Source organism: Triturus cristatus, unplaced genomic scaffold, assembly GCF_964204655.1.
Source record: "Triturus cristatus unplaced genomic scaffold, aTriCri1.1 SCAFFOLD_521, whole genome shotgun sequence".
Lineage (NCBI taxonomy): Eukaryota > Metazoa > Chordata > Amphibia > Caudata > Salamandridae > Triturus > Triturus cristatus.
The window spans coordinates 90,001-108,761 of record NW_028188447.1 but is presented as its reverse complement, the minus strand read 5'-3'; positions in this window follow the sequence as shown (position 1 = coordinate 108,761).

The following is an 18,761-nucleotide window of genomic DNA, read 5'->3' as shown; positions in this document are numbered from 1 at the left end:
GCCACCCCTCTGGTAGGCCCAAGGGCAGGGTGCATTGTAGGCATAAGGTAGGACATGCCCTGATGTGTGTGGCATGACCTAGTAGTGAATTACAGCCCTTTTCGTTTTTCACTATTGAAGGCTACCTGCTCTCCATAGGCCAGAATGGGCTGCTGGAGTCACTACACGCTGTGACCCCAGTGGACTCATAGAGCATGGTAGAATGTCAAGTTTAGTATGCCTGAACTCAGAATAATAAAATACTTCTTGTAGTCAAGTTTATTTTAATATCCTGGGTTTGTAAATACTACTTTTAGAAAGTTAGTATTTACTGACCTGGCCATTTCAGTCCGCCTCTGCTGTGTGTGTGTGTTCTGCCTAGCAACAATAAGGAGCAGGGTTGGGGGATCCCCAGAGACAGGCTGGCTGCCAGGTGGTGGGTAGGGAGATTACACCACGATGGGTGGGAGGAGTACACCTTGACTCTTGAATAGACCTGTGCTCTGCCACCACAAAGCCGGCTCCGCCCCCTGTGGAGCGGCTGATGTCTCTGCCCTGCTGCTGAAAGGAAAGAGCAGAGTCACCATAACAAAGTGCTCCAGAACTGGACTGGGCCAGGCCTAGGCCCCCTGGCGCTAAAGAACAAAAGAATCACTGTATAAAAGTAGGAGCCTGGCTCCTAAGAAATCAGAATCCTGTTTTACCACAAAGAACCTCTGCCCGACTAGAAGGAGAAGAAGACGCTGGAAGGACTGGCCTGCTGCTTGCCTTGCTGAGAAAGGAGAGGAAAAGACTTGCTGAATAGACTTTGCTGCTTTGTGCTTGAACATTCTCCAAGGGCTTGATCTGAGCTTGCCCCCTGAACTGAACCCCAGGACCAGTGGGTTCTCTGTGCCTTTGCTCGTCCTGAAGCTCGAGCTGTGTTTGCATCTCGCTGGAGAAAGACTGCGCCCCTCATCGCCCCCTCCTAGGGCCGTGACACTCGGGAGCTTGCCTGCCTTCGACCCCGTGAGAGCCTCGCTCCGACCAGAGCCGCTCTCTGCCCCGGGCTAGGCTACCTGCTCCTCTGCCACCGTTCGCTACTGGAGCGCGCTGAAACGCGGTCGCCCCTCCCGCCGGAATTCCTCCGACGATCGTAATCCTCGCCGGGTCATCAGCTGCACAAACCGTGCCCTGTGACCCCGCTTTGCTATCCCGGACTAAATCAGGCCGCGCCGCCCCCACTGTGGAGACCCCTGCACCGCCGTGCTGAGGGTCGTGGGCCGCGCCTGCCTGCCTGCATGCACCCGCCGACAAAAGGACCCAAAGGTACCCCCAGAGTTACAGAGTCGCACTGACCCGTGCCGACTCCCAAAGCAACATTCCTCAAGTTCCAGTATCGGGCTCGGGGCCCGCAACGCCTTATTTCCCCGTCATCAGGAGCCGATCGAGCCAGAGGGCTGTGCTGTCGTCAGAGTCTTACAGGGTGAGTGAGAGCGAGTGTCCATCTCCCCCCATCACCCCCGGGACCCCAAGCCCCTTGATCGGCACCCTGTTCCCGGTAGCCCCCACCGCACCGCAAATCCGCCTCTCCTCCAGAGCTGTCTCAGTGCTGCTGAGGGAAGAGCCGTGCCCGGCGCAGGCGTGTCCACGCCCGATGCGTGAGTCGCGGTAGGGCCCAGGCCGCTACTTGAAAGGAGAGAGAGAGAGCGAAGCGCCCCGACGGGCCTAACAGTGACTGGAACCCGGAAAGTAACATTGTTCAAAGAGACTGAGAAGTATCCATTTCTTGAAACTGCAACACAGAACATTCGCCTGCTATAACAACCTGGTGGCCTAAAAAGAAACGTTATTGGTCTTGTGATAAGTCTGCATATATATATATACCTATTTTTACATAAAGGAGCGTATTTTCACATAACCAAGCCTGGTGTCCGTTTCTGGGGGGATTAATGTGTTTACTGTGTGCGGTTACAATTGCTTAACTAAGAACGCCTGAAGAATCGCCTTGGCTGCTCACGCCACACCTAGAGGGTGAGCAAGGGTCATTCCAAAAGGGGTTATCCTGTGCCCTGACGTAGAGGAGAGGGTTCCTGCTTGACACAAGGGCAACCTTGCGCCAACCAGAGACCCCCAAGTCTAACAGAGAGAAATGGATGGAGGGAGAGAAATGGATGGATGGATGGATGGATGGATGGAGAGAGAGATGGATGGATGGATGGAGAGAGATGTGGATGGATGGATGGAGAGAGATGGATGGATGGATGGAGAGAGATGGATAGATGGATGGATGGATGGATGGAGAGAGATGGATGGATGGATGGAGAGAGATGGGTAGATGGATGGAGAGAGATGGATGGATGGAGAGAGATGGATGGATGGATGGATGGAGAGAGAGATGGATGTCTGGATGGATGGAGAGGGAGATGGATGTCTGGATGGATGGAGAGGGATGGATGGATGGATATGGATGGAGGGATGGAGATGAATGGATGGAGAGAGGGATGGATAGATGGAGAGAGATGGATGAATGGTAAGAGATGGATGGATGGAGAGAGAGAGAGATTGATGGATGGATAGATGGATTGAGAGAGATGGATGGATGGATGGATGGATGGAGAGAGATGGATGGATGGATGGATGGATGGATGGATGGATGGAGAGAGATGGATGGATGGATGGATGGATGGATGGAGAGAGATGGATGGATGGAGAGAGATGGATGGATGAATGGAGAGAGATGGATGGAGAGAGATGGATGGATGGAGAGATGGATGGATGGATGGAGAGAGATGGATGGATGGAGAGAGATGGATGGATGGATGGTGATGAATGGAGAGAGATGGATGGATGGATGGAGATGGATGGAGGGAGAGGGATGGATGGATGGATGGATGGAGAGAAAGGAATGGATTGATGGAGGGAGGTAGCGAAATGGATGGATGGATAGATGGAGGGAGAGAGATGGATGGATGGATGGAGAGTGAAATGGATGGATGGAGAGAGAGATGGATGGATGGAGAGAGATGTGGATGGATGGATGGATGGAGAGAGATGTGGATGGATGGATGGATAGAGAGAGATGGATGGATGGAGAGAGATGGATGGATGAAGAGAGATGGATGGATGGATGTATGGATAGATGGAGAGAGATGGAGAGAGAGAGAGAGATTGATGGATGGAGAGAGAGAGAGATGGATGGAGAGAGAGAGAGAGAGAGAGAGAGAGAGAGGGATGGATGGAGAAAGAGAGATGGATGGATGGAGAGAGAGAGATGGATGGATGGATGGATGGAGAGAGATGGATGGATGGATGGAGATTGATAGATGGATGGAGAGGGATGGATGGATGGAGAGAGATGGATTGATGGATGGATGGAGAGAGATGGATTTATGGATGGATGGAGAGAGATGGATGGATGGAATAGATGGATGGATGGAGAGAGATGGATGGATGGATGGAGAGGGATGGATGGATGGAGAGAGATGGATGGATGGATGGATGGATGGATAGAGAGAGATGAATGGATGGATGGAGAGAGATGGATGGATGGATGGAAATGGATGGATGGATGGAGAGAGATGGATGGATGGGGAGATGGATGCATGGATGGAGAGAGATGGAGAGAGAATGAGATGAATGGATGGATAGAGAGAGAGATGGATGGAGAGAGAGAGGGATGGATGGAGAGAGAGAGATGAGTGGAGAGAGAGAGAGATGGATGGATTGATCGAGAGAGATGGATGGATGGATGGAGAGATGGATGGATGGATGGAGAGAAATGTAGAGAGACAGATGGATGGATGGATGGAGAGAGAGAAAGAGAGTTGGATGGAGAGAGAGGGATGGATGGAGAGAGAGAGATAGATGGATGGATGGAGAGAGATGGATGGATGGATGGAGAGGGATGGATGTATTTGTAGTTGAATTTGTAGGGCGCACAGCTACCAACAGGGGGTCTCCCGGCGCCGATAAAATTAGTGATTACCCATGGCAGTTGTTAATGAGAGAAAACCCAGGTCTTAAGGTCTTTACGGAATTTAAGCAGAGATGGTTCAAGTTTCAGTGAAGCCGGGAGAGTGTTCCACAGTCTAGGGGCAGCACAGGAAAAAGAGCAGCCGCCCATTCTCGTCAGTTTGAAGCGGGGAATCACAAAATTGCCCTGAGCTGATGATCTGAGGGGGCGGGATGGAAGGTATGGTTGAACCAAGGCCTTAAGATTAGGGCTGGGCGGAATTTGCGGAATGCCTCTTCGCGGAATTTTGAAAAACAATTGTGGAAAACGAGCGCACAACCTGAGGGACCGTGTGCCCGGGACTGGGGTCCCTCGTGCTTGGGCAGGCTCCCCTATCTCCCCGGCCTGGCTGCGTTGAGAAGCAGGGACCGGCCCCGGGCCTCCTGATTTTTGATCAGGGCCTGGGATCCCACGTCCTGCGGCCTGCCAAGTGTCCATCTGCCCGGGACAAGGGACCCTGGTGCAGAGCCCCGGAGCCCTGCAAGGGCAGGCGGGAGCCCTACCGCTATGGCTCGGTGTGGGCAGCTGGGAGTCCTTTCGGTCCCGGCCATCTGGTCACACCTTTCCCTCGGCCATCTGGTCGCACGCAATGCTTTCCAATGGGGCGACCAGATGTCCGGGCCAACCTGGAAGTCCCGATGAGGGCTCATTTGACTCCCGGATCCCAGTCAGGGCTCCAGGAGGCCGGGCGCGTCCGCGCCTAGGGTCCCCTCCGTCACTCGGAGCGCGAGGGTTACAAGAAAGGTGGGTAGCCTTCCTCTGGATTAGTAGGGGCAGGGTATGCCGGGACACCCCTCCTGGGGATTGCGGTTCTCAGGCGGGGACCAGATGGGCCAAGCCCAGACGACACTTCCCCAGGGCGTCCGGTGCTCCCTCCTCCAGCCCCCGGCGAGTCAAAGTGCCCAGAACGGGCTCCATGGGTCCCCCGGGCGTCCACCGAGGCCTGCATCCCCAAAGCCCTGCAGCCCTGGAGCCCTTCAGCCCGGAGCCCTGGAGCCCTGGAGCCCTGCAGGTCCGGAGCCCTGCAGGCCCAGAGCCCTGCAGCCCCGGAGCCCTGCAGCCCCGGAGCCCTGCAGCCCCGGAGCCCTGCAGGCCCGGAGCCCTGCAGCCCCGGAGCCCTGCAGGCCCGGAGCCCTGCAGCCCCGGAGCCCTGCAGCCACCGAGGCCTGCAGCCCCAAAGCCCTGCAGCCCTGGAGCCCTTCAGCCCGGAGCCCTGGAGCCCTGCAGGCCCGGAGCCCTGCAGGCCCGGAGCCCTGCAGCCCCGGAGCCCTGCAGGCCCGGAGCCCTGCAGCCCCGGAGCCCTGCAGCCCCGGAGCCCTGCAGCCCCGGAGCCCTGCAGCCCCGGAGCCCTGCAGCCCCGGAGCCCTGCAGCCCCGGAGCCCTGCAGGCCCAGAGCCCTGCAGCCCTGGAGCCCTGCAGCCCCGGAGCCCTGCAGCCACGGAGCCCTGCGTGGGCAGGCGGGAACCCTAGCGCGAAGGCTCGGGGTTGGACAGATGGGAGTCCTTTCAGTCCCGTCCATCTGGTTGCACCTCTCCCCTCGGCCATCTGGTCGTGCGCAATGCTTTCCAATGGGGCGACCAGATGGCCGGGCCAGCCTGGAAGTCCCGATGAGGGTCCATTCGCCTCGCGGATCCCAGCCAGGGCTCCAGAAGGCCGGGCGCGTCCGCGCCTAGGGTCCCCTCCGTCACTCGGAGCGCGAGGGTTACAAGAAAGGTGGGTAGCCTTCCTCCGGATTAGTAGGGGCAGGGTATGCCGGGACACCCCTCCTGGGGATTACGGTTCTCAGGCGGGGACCAGATGGGCCAAGCCCGGACGACACTTCCCCGGGGCGTCGGGTGCTTCCTCCTCCAGCCCGCGGCGAGGTAAAGTACCCATGACGGGCTCCATGGGTCCCCCGGGCGTCCCCCGAGGCCTGCAGCCCCAAAGCCCTGCAGCCCTGGAGCCCTTCAGCCCGGAGCCCTGGAGCCCTGCAGCCCCGGAGCCCTGCAGCCCCGGAGCCCTGGAGCCCTGCAGCCCTGGAGCCCTGCAGCCCTGCAGCCCCGGAGCCCTGCAGCCACGGAGCCCTGCGTGGGCAGGCGGGAACCCCAGCGCGAAGGCTCGGGGTTGGACAGATGGGAGTCCTTTCAGTCCCGGCCATCTTGTTGCACCTTCCCCCCCTCGGCCATTTGGTCACGCGCAATGCTTTCCAATGGGGCGACCAGATGGCCGGGCCGGCCTGGAAGTCCCGATGAGGGTCCATTTGCCTCCCGGATCCTAGCCAGGGCTCCAGGAGGCCGGCCGCGTTCGCCCATAGGGTCCCCTCCATCACCCGGAGCGCGCGGGTTACAAGAAAGGACGGTAGCCTTCCTCCGGATTAGTAGGGGCAGGGTATGTCGGAACACCCCCCCGAGGCCGGCAGTTCCTTGCCGGGGACCAGATGGGCTACGCCCAGGCAACATCCTCCCAGGCCTCCGGGGCTTCCCTCGTCCGGCCCGCGGCGTGGCAAGGTGCCCAGGGACGGGCTCCACGGGTCCCGGGCAGTCTTCCGCCGGGCGCCCGGGCCCCGAGAGCTCCGGTTGTCCTCCCCGTGCCTGAGGCCCAGCCGGGGTCCCCCGAGCCCACCCCGGGAAGCAGAGCCCCCCCGAGCCCTTGGCGGGTGGGTGGGCAGGTGGGAGCCCTACTGCTATGGCTCAGACAGACGGGAGTCCTTTCAGGTGCCGGCCATCCGGTCGCTCCTTTCCCCTCGGCCATCTGGTCGCGCGCGCAATGCTTTCCAATGGGTCTACCAGATGGCCGGGCCGGCCTGGAAGTCCCGATGAGGGTCCATTCGCCTCCCGGATCCCAGCCAGGGCTCCAGGAGGCCGGGTGCGTTCGCCCCTTGGGTCCCTTCCGTCACCTGAAGCGCGCGGGTTACAAGAAAGGGGCGTAGCCTTCCTCCGGATTACTAGGGACAGGGTACTCTGGGACCCCTCTCGGTCCTCAGCCGGCAGCTGGATGGGCCCGGATGCCGCCCCATCCCCGGGGCCTGCCGCGTGGCAGGGTGCCCGGGACGGGGTCCGGAGGGCCCGGGGAGGCTTCCTCTGTGCCTGCGGTCCTGGGAGCCACGGCTGGGTCCAGGGGCCGGGCCCCTGGTCAGGGTCTCCGGCCCCGTCCCCCGGCACTGCCAAAGGCCCGGGACGGGCTTCCGTTGTGGCCAGGGAGCCTCCCCTCGCTGGCTTGGGTTCAGGAGCTCCGGTCGGGCCCCTGGGGGCCCCGGGGAGGGCGGCCTCCCCACCCCGGGCTCCGTCCTGGGTCCTGCCACGAGGCAGGGTGCCCGGGGCGGGGTCCGGAGGGCCCGGGGAGGCTCCCCCTGTGCCTCCGGGCCTGGGAGCCCCGGCTGGGTCCAGGGGCCCGTGTGGGCCCCGGGTGGGGGGGCTCCATCCCTGGGCCCCGTTCCCCAGGCCGGCGGCACTCCCAAAGGCCCGGGACGGGGTTCCGTTGTGGCCGGGGAGCCTCCCCTCGCTGAATTGGGTTCAGGAGCTCCGGTCGGGCCCCTGGGGGCCCCGGGGAGGGCGGCCTCCCCACTCCGGGCTCCGGGCTCCGTCCTGGGTCCTGCCGCGTGGCAGGGTGCCTGGGGCGGGGTCTGGAGGGCCCGGGGAGGCTCCCCCTGCGCCTCCGGGCCTGGGAGCCCCGGCTGGGTCGAGGGGCCCGGTCGGGCCCCGGGTTGGGGTCTCCATCCCCTGGCCTCGTCCCCCGGCCTGCGGCACTGCCAAAGGCCCGGGACAGGGTTCCGTTGTGGCCGGGGAGCCTCCCCTCGCTGGATTGGGTTCAGGAGCTCCGGTCGGGCCCCTGGGGGCCCCGGGGAGAGCGGCCTCCCCACTCCGGGCTCCGTCCTGGGTCCTGCCGCGTGGCAGGGTGCCTGGGGCGGGGTCTGGAGGGCCCGGGGAGGCTCCCCCTGCGCCTCCGGGCCTGGGAGCCCTGGCTGGGTCCAGGGGCCCGGTCGGGCCCCGGGTTGGGGTCTCCATCCCCTGGCCCCGTCCCCCGGCCTGCGGCACTGCCAAAGGCCCGGGACGGGGTTCCGTTGTGGCCGGGGAGCCTCCCCTCGCTGGATTGCGTTCAGGAGCTCCGGTCGGGCCCCTGGGGGCCCCGGGGAGGGCGGCCTCCCCACCCCGGGCTCCGTCCTGAGTCCTGCCGCGTGGCAGGGTGCCTGGGGCGGGGTCCGGAGGGCCCGGGGAGGCTCCCCCTGTGCCTCCGGGCCTGGGAGACCCGGCTGGGTCCAGGGGCCCGGTCGGGCCCCGGGTTGGGGTCTCCGTCCCCTTGCCCCGTCCCCCGGCCTGCGGCACTGCCAAAGGCCCGGGACGGGGTTCCGTTGTGGCCGGGGAGCCTCCCCTCGCTGGATTGAGTTCAGGAGCTCCGGCCGGGCCCCTCGGGGCCCCGGGGAGGGCGGCCTCCCCACCCTGGGCTCCGTCCTGGGTCCTGCCGCGTGGCAAGGTGCCTGGGGCGGGGTCCGGAGGTCCCGGGGAGGCTCCCCCTGTGCCTCTGGGCCCGGGAGCCCCGGCTGGGTCCAGGGGCCCGGTCGGGCCCCGGGTCGGGGTCTCCGTCCCCTGGCCCCATCCCCCGGCCTGCGGCACTGCCAAAGGCCAGGGACGGGGTTCCGTTGTGGCCGGGGAGCCTCCCATCGCTCGTCTGGGTTCAGGAGCTCCGGCCGGGCCCCTGGGGGCTCCGGGGAGGGCGGCCTCCCCACCCTGGGCTCCGTCCTGGGTCCTGCCGCGTGGCAAGGTGCCTGGGGCGGGGTCCGGAGGACCCGGGGAGGCTCCCCCTGCGCCTCCGGGCCCGGGAGCCCCGGCTGGGTCCAGGGGCCCGGTCGGGCCCCAGGTCGGGGTCTCCGTCCCCTGGCCCCGTCCCCCGGCCTGCGGCACTGCCAAAGGCCAGGGACGGGGTTCCGTTGTGGCCGGGGAGCCTCCCATCGCTCGTCTGGGTTCAGGAGCTCCGGCCGGGCCCCTGGGGGCCCCGGGGAGGGCGGCCTCCCCACCCCGGGCTCCGTCCTGAGTCCTGCCGCGTGGCAGGGTGCCTGGGGCGGGGTCCGGAGGGCCCGGGGAGGCTCCCCCTGTGCCTCCGGGCCTGGGAGACCCGGCTGGGTCCAGGGGCCCGGTCGGGCCCCGGGTTGGGGTCTCCGTCCCCTTGCCCCGTCCCCCGGCCTGCGGCACTGCCAAAGGCCCGGGACGGGGTTCCGTTGTGGCTGGGGAGCCTCCCCTCGCTGGATTGAGTTCAGGAGCTCCGGTCGGGCCCCTCGGGGCCTCGGGGAGGGCGGCCTCCCCACCCTGGGCTCCGTCCTGGGTCCTGCCGCGTGGCAAGGTGCCTGGGGCGGGGTCCGGAGGTCCCGGGGAGGCTCCCCTGCGCCTCTGGGCCCGGGAGCCCCGGCTGGGTCCAGGGGCCCGGTCGGGCCCCGGGTCGGGGTCTCCGTCCCCTGGCCCCATCCCCCGGCCTGCGGCACTGCCAAAGGCCAGGGACGGGGTTCCGTTGTGGCCGGGGAGCCTCCCATCGCTCGTCTGGGTTCAGGAGCTCCGGCCGGGCCCCTGGGGGCCCCGGGGAGGGCGGCCTCCCCACCCCGGGCTCCGTCCTGGGTCCTGCCGTGTGGCAGGGTGCCCGGGGCAGGGCCCGGAGTGCCCGGGGAGGCTTCCCCAGCGCCTCCGGGTCTGGGAGCCCCGGCTGGGTCCAGGGGCCCGGTCGGGCCCCAGGTCGGGGTCCCCGGCCCCGGGTCCCTTCCCCCGGCCTGCCGCTCTGCCAAGGGCCTGGGACTGGGGTCTGTCGGTCCCGTGCAGGCTTCCCCTGCTTGTCAAGGTTTTCTGCGGGCCCCGGGTCGGAGGGCCCGCCGGGTCCCCCACGCAGCCTCCATGGCTGAGGCCCAGCCGGGGCCCTGGGCCTCCGGCCCCCCATGCTCCGGCACCCGCTCACTCGTTTGTTGGGGCGCAGAGCGACCAGATACCTTCCCTTCCGAGCCCGGCCATCTGGTGGCGCCTGTACCCCTCGGCCATCTGGTCGCGCACGTCCCATTTTTAGGTCGAGGACTACCGGTCTGCCGAAAGGCAGAACCGGAAGTCGGAGATTTAATGACTTGGAGAAGAGGGGCTTGAACCAGCCCCTCTTCTCCCCTGTTCTCCATTGGCTGGCCTCGTAAATGCTGGCCAGCCACTGGAGAAGAGGTCAGTCACTCTGATTAGGCCCCGTCCTTTTCGGATCGGGGGGGCGTGTTTTTTGCAGAAAGTCTCATTCTCTCCTCCAGCCAATGGCTGGAGGAGAGAAAAGACAAACACGCCCCCGAATCCGAAAAGGACGCTGCGTTTCTCCGAGGCATTTCTGCTCTGCCTCGGAGAAAGGCAGTGGTGTGCTCGTCCTCTCCCCCTGCTCTCGGGCAATCCATGTGCTGCCACACGTCGGACCCTGCGTGCAACCCTGCTCACCTCTGGTGCGGTTCTAATTTATCTAATGTACACGGCAGGATTCGCGAAATGAACATCATTGCATCACTATGGTATTCTAAAAGGAGCGCCCTCGTGAATAATGCCCGTTTGCCCAATTAGTTGAGTTGCTGCTTCGTGGCACAAAGAGGACGCACATTATTGTTGTCTTGCCAACATGTGACAACTCCAATCAGGGAAATGTCTAGGATGGTGCACACCATTTGCAGAACGAAGCATTTTTTATAAGCTCATTTTCTAAAAAGGAAAATTAGAAGCGACACTATGCCGGCAAGTGAACACGTCTGTCGTTTATAGAAATAAAAACATATTCTAGAGGACTCTTTACATGAAAGTAATCTCGAGCTGTAACACATTGCAGCAGTATCTGTACTTTTACTTTATATGTATTTGAGGATATGCTGTGTGGTTCACACGTGAGTACACAGACGTCCAGTAAAGGTCGTGCGTGTGTGTAAGAGAGATGTAAGCGTGCCTATACGAGCAAACACGCCATCAATGAGGAGTGTGTGGTTGCAGGCCGCCCCCCCCCCCCATCAGTGAGCGGCCTCTGAAGTGCTATGAAGCCCTTGGCCTGCTCGGGACGCCGTGCAAACAGGAGCCCCTAAAGGCAGGGCACCCAACACCCTCTGCTCCCTAGATTATTTTCGGGAGCAGACTTTTTTGGCTTAAACTTCCACGTCCTGGGCTGCAGCCAGCATCCCTATGTTTCGAGGGGGGTGGGGGGCAGGAAGTGCCCCACACAAGAGCTTGTGTTTGGGGCACATGGCGCACAGGACTCAAGCCGTCATCTTCACAGCTCAGACATGAGGCTGGGGTGTCGTCAGTGAAACAATTAGAGGGCCAGTGTGAATGCCCCGCCTCCCGCAGCCCTGGGCTCCCCTGATGGGCAGGGACTGCAGGGGGTCTCCCAAGACCCTCTATCCTTTGCTAACAGGTCTGTTGTGGATTTGTGTGGTGTGAGGAAGCCAGCCTGGTGGTGCTCAGTCCTGAGTTGTGGCATTTTACTAACAAGCACAGAACATTCATGAATGCTCGGTCCTGAGTTGTGGCACTTTACTAACAAGCACAGAACATTCATGAATAAGCGCCATGCTGAAGGCTCCGCCCCTTCCTTATCTACCCAGAGCTCTGGCCTGGGGAGTGGAGGGGGGGGGGCGGGGGCTGTCCGAGGTAGGGGGAGGGGAAAGTGCATCAACTGACCAAGTTTAACACGGCCTATGGAGAGCATTCGTCAGCCTTTAGCGAGATCTTTTTTCAACAAAATATGAGCGTCTAGTTCATCGCCAGCCCTGAATAAATAATTACATAAATTAAATTTTATAGCTTACATTTACAACCTCAGTCCTTCAAATTGTGAGTATTCTGTAAATTCAAGAAGTGTTTAGCAAATATTGACAACTGAACCACGATTTCTCTGAAAACACTGCTGTTGTTATTGTTGTCTAAACACACGGGTGTTTTTATGTTACGCTCTCACCCTGCAGAAAAAAGGTCACTTAAAAAAAAACAGCCACCAGCCTTAATTGAAGAAGTCTCTGACTAGTGTATAATTATTTCTGCAAAAAAATAAATCTCTGACATCGGTGCAGCCGTCGCTGCCCTGGTGTGTGCATGAATATTGGTAACAGTTCGACCACGTTATGTTTTATTTAGTTTCAAGGCACAAAGAGAGCGCGAGTAGAGGTGCTTATGGAAGATTTCACATTTTCGCGCAATTTGAATAAGAAAATAAGCTCCTTTGAGTTCCTTTAATGAGCTCCTTTATTTTTACCAAAACAGAAGTGTGTGTATCAGTTGGACGACTGCAGTCGGTGTTTCGGCTCGAGGGTATGCACCGCGGGGTTGTGCACCCCTATACAGCGAACGGAACGATGTGTGTGTTTATGAGTAAGGGGGACTCATCGGCTAATTTAAGATAGTCACGTTACAATCGATACGGCGCAAGAAGGGATGGCTTTACCCCCACGCCCACATTGCGTGAAGGGGGAGGGCTGCACGACAGACGTGTGCACGGCGCTTCTCGGTTGCCTCTGCGGATGCAACAGCTCATCTGTGAACATTTCACACTAGAACACCACACACACGTGTGCACGGTTACAACACATAGTCTAACCAGTGTCCCTGTTATACTGTCAACTGCACGTAGTAATCCAACGTCTGGGTTAGTTCTAACATCTCTAATTGTTCATCTGCGGGTGACCCTTGTTCGCGTGACCACCAAACAGACTTAAGCGTACGGCGACCCGGCCTGGAAAACATCTCCGTGTTGTGGGCACACGGGGGAGGCGAAGCGACTGCAACATGATCCAGAGGTGTTCCGATAAGAATGTAACAATGCAAAGAATGACACGGGCCGACTCGGAGGAGGGTGCCCTCGAGTTGCAGGGACACCGGTGAACCCTGTATCTGTGTGCATCGAGTGAGGGTGCTCCCGGGGACACAGCCGCAGCAGGACATCGAGGGTGACATGCTATATATCATACATAGAATACTTGCTCGGTACATATATAAATGAACGTATGGTCATGACCATTGGTACCTAGGTAGGTACTTAGATAGATTGACACTTCTCTATCATGTCTAATGTTACCGCTGTGTCTTTTATCGAGTTACATATTGAGTTGATGTAATGCAGGTGTCACTGACATGTACAGACTTTTATTATTCACACACTTAGTGTTGTGTTCGCCTAAATGAGATGCACACATTGTCTAAACTCAACAGTGAGGTATACGTATTTTTCACGTTTAGGCTTTGAGTGTCTATGAGGCATTACATTCCACTCAAATATTTTCAAGTGTAACTTTTACATGCGTTTGTCAATTCATACCAACCCCAGGCACTCTTGTATGTCACGGTACGCATGCATCTGAGGGAGACATTTTAACACATACATTGCAGATTGCCCCGCCCTCTCTTTATATGTAGAAGCTAACACATGCACGTATACAGACGTAGAGGCATTCATATACACTGGCGCAAACACGTGAATGTATAAATACACTCCCCAACACACACATATATACTCTCTCACACATGACCCTTTGTTTATACATTCGCGCAGACATGTGTGTAAACACGCACACAAATTTATGTATACAAACACTGACGTGTATACATATATATATAAATATAAACTCGCCCCCACACTTGTATGTATATATTGGTCATACACAAGGAGGGGCCGGTCGCAGAGGTGTCGCGCCCCCCACGTAGCGCAGAGCTCTGCTTGTACCTGCGTCTTTCTGTGTTCGCCCATTGGTCTCTGCTTTCTATGACTTTAGCTGTTTATCTGTCTCGCGCAATGCCCAACCCCCCCCCCCAAAAAAACGTCCCTATGCTGTCTGTCTTTCGCAGTGTCTCTGTTTTTATGTCTCTGCCTATATGTGCGCCTCTCACTGTCTGTGCGCTTATCTGTTTAGCCTGTCTCGCTGCCCTTGTCTCGCTCTGTGTCAGTGTCTCTGTCTATCCCTGTCATCCCTGTCTGTCTATGCTTTGGTATCTATTTAGGACTGTCCCTGCCTCACTGCCCGTGTTTCGCTCTGTCTGTGTTCCTGTCTCTATACAGGACTTTCTATGTTGCTCATCTGTGTTTGCTTGTCCGTTCGTCTTTCCCTTGCCATGTCTTTCTGTCTGGCTGCCAGCGGTTATGCAAGTTTCTGTTAACAGAAAGAGCGAAATGAATTTCTGAAGCGGTTTATGCACGACGCTTGTATACCGTGATTCCCAGGCGTTTGTGCACTTTTCAGGGCTTTTGGGAGAGTGTCAGCTGGTGAACAAGATACAGTGAAAAGGAATAATGGCTAGGACGAAACAGCGGTTCTTATATACATATAAATATATATATATGTATATGACACATCTATATATATATTATATATTACATATATATTACACGAATGCATGCGAATAGGTTCTCCCTCTGGTACTACAAGCACCAGGTGTATGCATACATTTATAAGCAGTAGACGCGTCACTACATCAACAGCTCCCAGAGTTACAGCTTGATATATTGAAATGTACAGCCAGGCACACAGAGCCGTAGGGGGCCTGTTGATATATAAAAGCATAGGTACAATAATCACGAGAACGGCACCCTGACGGGTAGAAACGGGTGTAGCTGGGTAGAACGAGATACGTAGCTAAGCTCCAGGCCCCGCACCCCCTCGCTGCTCACCAGCGGGTGCACGTGTCTCACTTTTCAAAGGTGGATGCCGGGTCCGGAAAAACGCCACGTTGTGTGTTAAATAGCGCCGAGACAGTAAAAATGCAACTTCTGTGGCATGGGCGTAGCTGCCAAAAGCGCAGCACGTGCAGGGACACCAGGGCCTAGATGAACGCCACATTGTGTGCTAAGAACCGCGAGGAATAGTGCATTTAGGGTTGTGTGCTCACGTGCATAGTGTTCTGTACGCAAGCGTCGTGTACGGGGTGCTGGATGAATGCTGAGGTGCAGTGTAACACTGTACGGCCCCACTGCGCGTGTGTACGGAGACGTATATTTAATAGAGGCGGTTATAATCTCATTTTACGGCTTGATAGAGCCTATAGACAATCTCGACTCTGCAGTTTACTCATGCTGATGCTCGTGTGTCTAAAATCTACCGGTCATGTGTGTGTGGAGCGCTCACAGCGGGTTAGCCCCCTTGCAGCTGTGTGTTGACTGATGTGGTTGATGGGCCCCTGTGTGTGCTTTTGGGCCCTGTGGTACCCCCTGCTGACTACTCTTCCTTTCCCCACTGCAGCTCAAAGACGATGAGACCGGACCCCGCCTTAGCCGCCCGGCCGCCTGGTAGAGGCCGAGGCAGCGCCGTGTGACCCTCCGCACATCCTCGAGGGATCCATCTGAGCCCGGACATTTCTCCCCTCCTAGGGCTCCTCTTCCCCCAGCGCCCTGCCGCGGTGCCGGGCTGCTGTCTACCCGGAGCCCCTCGCGGGACCTCCCCCCACGCGGCATGGATGGCCGGTACTTCGCGCCCCCGCCCCACCTGCTGTCGGACCGGTGCAGCCTGGCGCACCGGAGCGCGGCCCGGAGGGCAGTGCAGCACCCCGGACCCTTCCAGGCGGGCAAGTACTTCCCTTCGCCAATCGCCATGGGGGCACATTCAGGTCAGTGCGCATTCCTTCTCCTTAAAAAAACAAGCATTTACAATGCAATGGTCTCGGCGTTGGTAAAGTTAGAGCTATTGGCATTGCTCATGACATTATTTTTGATTATGTTTGTGTTTTTAAAACATTTAAAGAAACGGCATTGTCATGAGCAATGCCAATAGCTCTAACTCTACCAATGCCGAGACCATTGCATTGTAAAGGCTTGTTCTAAGTTTCCTTCGGCCATCTGGTCGTGCACAATGCTTTCCTATGGGGGCGACCAGATGGCCGGGCTCGCCTGGAAGTCTCGATGAGGGTCCATTTGCCTCCCGGATCCCAGCGAGGGCTATAGGAGGTCGTGTACATTCGCGCCTTGGGTCCCCTCTGTCACCTCGTGCGCACGGATTACAAGAAAGGGGGGTAATTTTCCTCCGGATTACTAGGGAGAGGGTCAATCAGACCTCTGAGTGGTTTTGCGATTCTGAATCAGGGGAAGGCAGACCCGGGGCCCGCCCGCTGGGGCCCCCAGGGGCCCGGGTACGCTCCTGCCTCTCAGCCCCTTCCCGATGGTCCTTTCTCTCCGAGTTTTCTGGGGCAGACCCCCGTGAGGTCCGTGGATCCCGAGACAGGGGAAGGCAGCACCAAGGCCCGCCCGAAGCGTGGCCCCCAGGGGCCCGGGTACGCACACCTGCCTCTCAGCCCCCTTCCCGATGGTCCTTTTTCTCCGAGTTTGCTGGGTCAGAGCTCTGTGAGGTCCGGCGATCCCGAGATGGGGGAAGGCAGACCCGGGGCCCGCCCGCCGGGGCCCCCAGGGGCCCGGGTACGCTCCTGCCTCTCAGCCCCTTCCTGATGGTCCTTTTTCCGCCGGGTTTGCTGGGTCAGACCTCCGCGAGGTCCGGCGATGGCAAGACGGGGAAGGCAGCGCCCGGGCCCGCCTGCCGGGGCCCCCAGGAGCCCGGGTACGCACCCGCCTCTCAGGCCCCTTCCCGACTGTGCTTTTTTATCCGAATTGGCATCCCCCCCCGCGCAGGGCAGCCTGCAGAGGGGATGCCCCGGCCGTACTCTGATCGATTGGGCACTCTCGGTCCGTTTAGGGATGGACTGCTTGGCCAGCCTCGGCTGTTGTTTCAAGCAATCATCTTCCTCCCCCGCATGGACCGTCCGACTCGAGGGCCTGCCGCCTGGCGGGAGGCCCTTCACCCTACCCAGCAGAGCGAAGGCCGAGCATCCCCGGCAACTCGTGCCCCCCAGTGGTCTGACCCCGAGCGGAAGGGGTCGGGTGGCGCCAGGCCCTCGGACGCTGCTGCCCAGCCGGTCCGTACCAGGCCCCGCGCGCCACGCCGTCACCCCTCTCCGCCCAGCACATTTCCGCAGCAGCTCGGAACGACTGTTCCGAGGGGTGCCGCCGCCGCCAGGCCTCGGCACCCCTGCGTCTCGCTCAGGCTGCGCCTCAGCCCGCCTCTCCCTCCCGGGGGAGACGGCTGGGCCTGCCGGTGCCCATGCGACCTGCCACCTCTCTCCACCCCTCCGGCGAGCCCTCCCGCCCAGGTGGGCGGGCTCCTTTCCCCCCGTTCGAAGGGAGGGGTGTGCGCGAAGGTGGTCCGGTCGGGGAGATGGGCACGCGGCATCCCCGAACCCTGTCAGCAGGTGCGGCTACCTGGTTGATCCTGCCAGTAGCATATGCTTGTCTCAAAGATTAAGCCATGCACGTGTAAGTACACACGGCCGGTACAGTGAAACTGCGAATGGCTCATTAAATCAGTTATGGTTCCTTTGATCGCTCCATCTGTTACTTGGATAACTGTGGTAATTCTAGAGCTAATACATGCCGACGAGCGCTGACCTCCAGGGATGCGTGCATTTATCAGACCAAGACCAATCCGGGCTCGCCCGGCCGCTTTAGTGACTCTAGATAACCTCGGGCCGATCGCACGTCCCCGTGACGGCGACGATACATTCGGATGTCTGCCCTATCAACTTGAATGAATGAATGAATGGAAACTTGTAATCGCGCTACTTAGCCCGAAGGCATCAAGGCGCCTAAACAAAACAGTTCGAAAAAGAGGCAGATCGTATCTAAGCGTAGGCCCTGGCAAAAAGCCAGGTCTTACGGGCCTTCCTAAAAGCCAGAGCCGAGGGAAGAGATCTTATCTCCAGAGGCAGGGAATTCCACTGCCTGGGAGCAAGAGTTGAGAAAGCTCTACCTCCCCACCTAGCCTTACGTATCCTGGGCACTGAAAGCAGAAGTTTATTTGACGACCGGAGGGTTCTGGGGGGAATGTATGGGACCAGCAAATCCTTCATACCCCCAGACCGATTAGTTGCCAAGGCTCTATAAATCAAAGTCAGGGATTTAAAGGATATCCTGGACTCAATAGGGAGCCAATGTAAGGTCCTTCTTGCTTGATGGGTCTTGGCCCGTTTAGGCAGGTCCAGGACCAGTCTAGCGGCAGCATTCTGCACCATCTGTAGACGAGACACCAAGCCCTTATTGATGCCCAAATAAAGAGCATTGCAATAATCAAGTCTGGACCCAATCAATGCCAGGACAGTATGTTTCCTGGCCTGGAAAGACAGATAATGCCTGATCCTCCTTAAGATGTTTATCAGTCCCCAACAGGTGGAGATGGTCCTGCTTACCTGTTGATCCATCCTCAAAATGGGATCGATCAAAACACCCAGATTTTTGGCCAGGGTCGACGGAGTAGGGCACACCCCCATAGAGGGCGGCCACCAATCAGTTGACCAGAAATCCTCCTTTCCCCCGAACACCAGAAACTCTGTCTTATCCCCATTGAATTTCAATGAGTTACCCACCATCCATTGAGCGACTGCCTTCAAACAGTTTTTAAAATTGGAGGCAGCCAGGATAGTGGGTTGGGTAAAGGACAACAGAATCTGTGTGTCGTCAGCATAAGAGATTACCTCCATCCCAAAAGATCTAATAAGCCTGGCCAGTGGGGTAACATAGATGTTAAAAAGGGTCGGACTTAAAGCCGACCCCTGAGGGACCCCACAAAGCACAGGAAGGGATGGAGACAGAAAATCCCCCAGCTTTACCCTCTGTTCCCTCTGATTGAGAAAGGATGTCAGCAAACTAAGTGCTGTGCCCTTGACCCCGATCTCCCTCAGCCTTGATGTTAATACTGAGGGAGACAGGGTATCAAAAGCAGCCGAGAGATCCAAGAGGATGAGGAGAGTAGTCAGTCCCTTATCAACCCTAGTGCGAATGGTGTCGAGCACGATAGTAAGGGCAG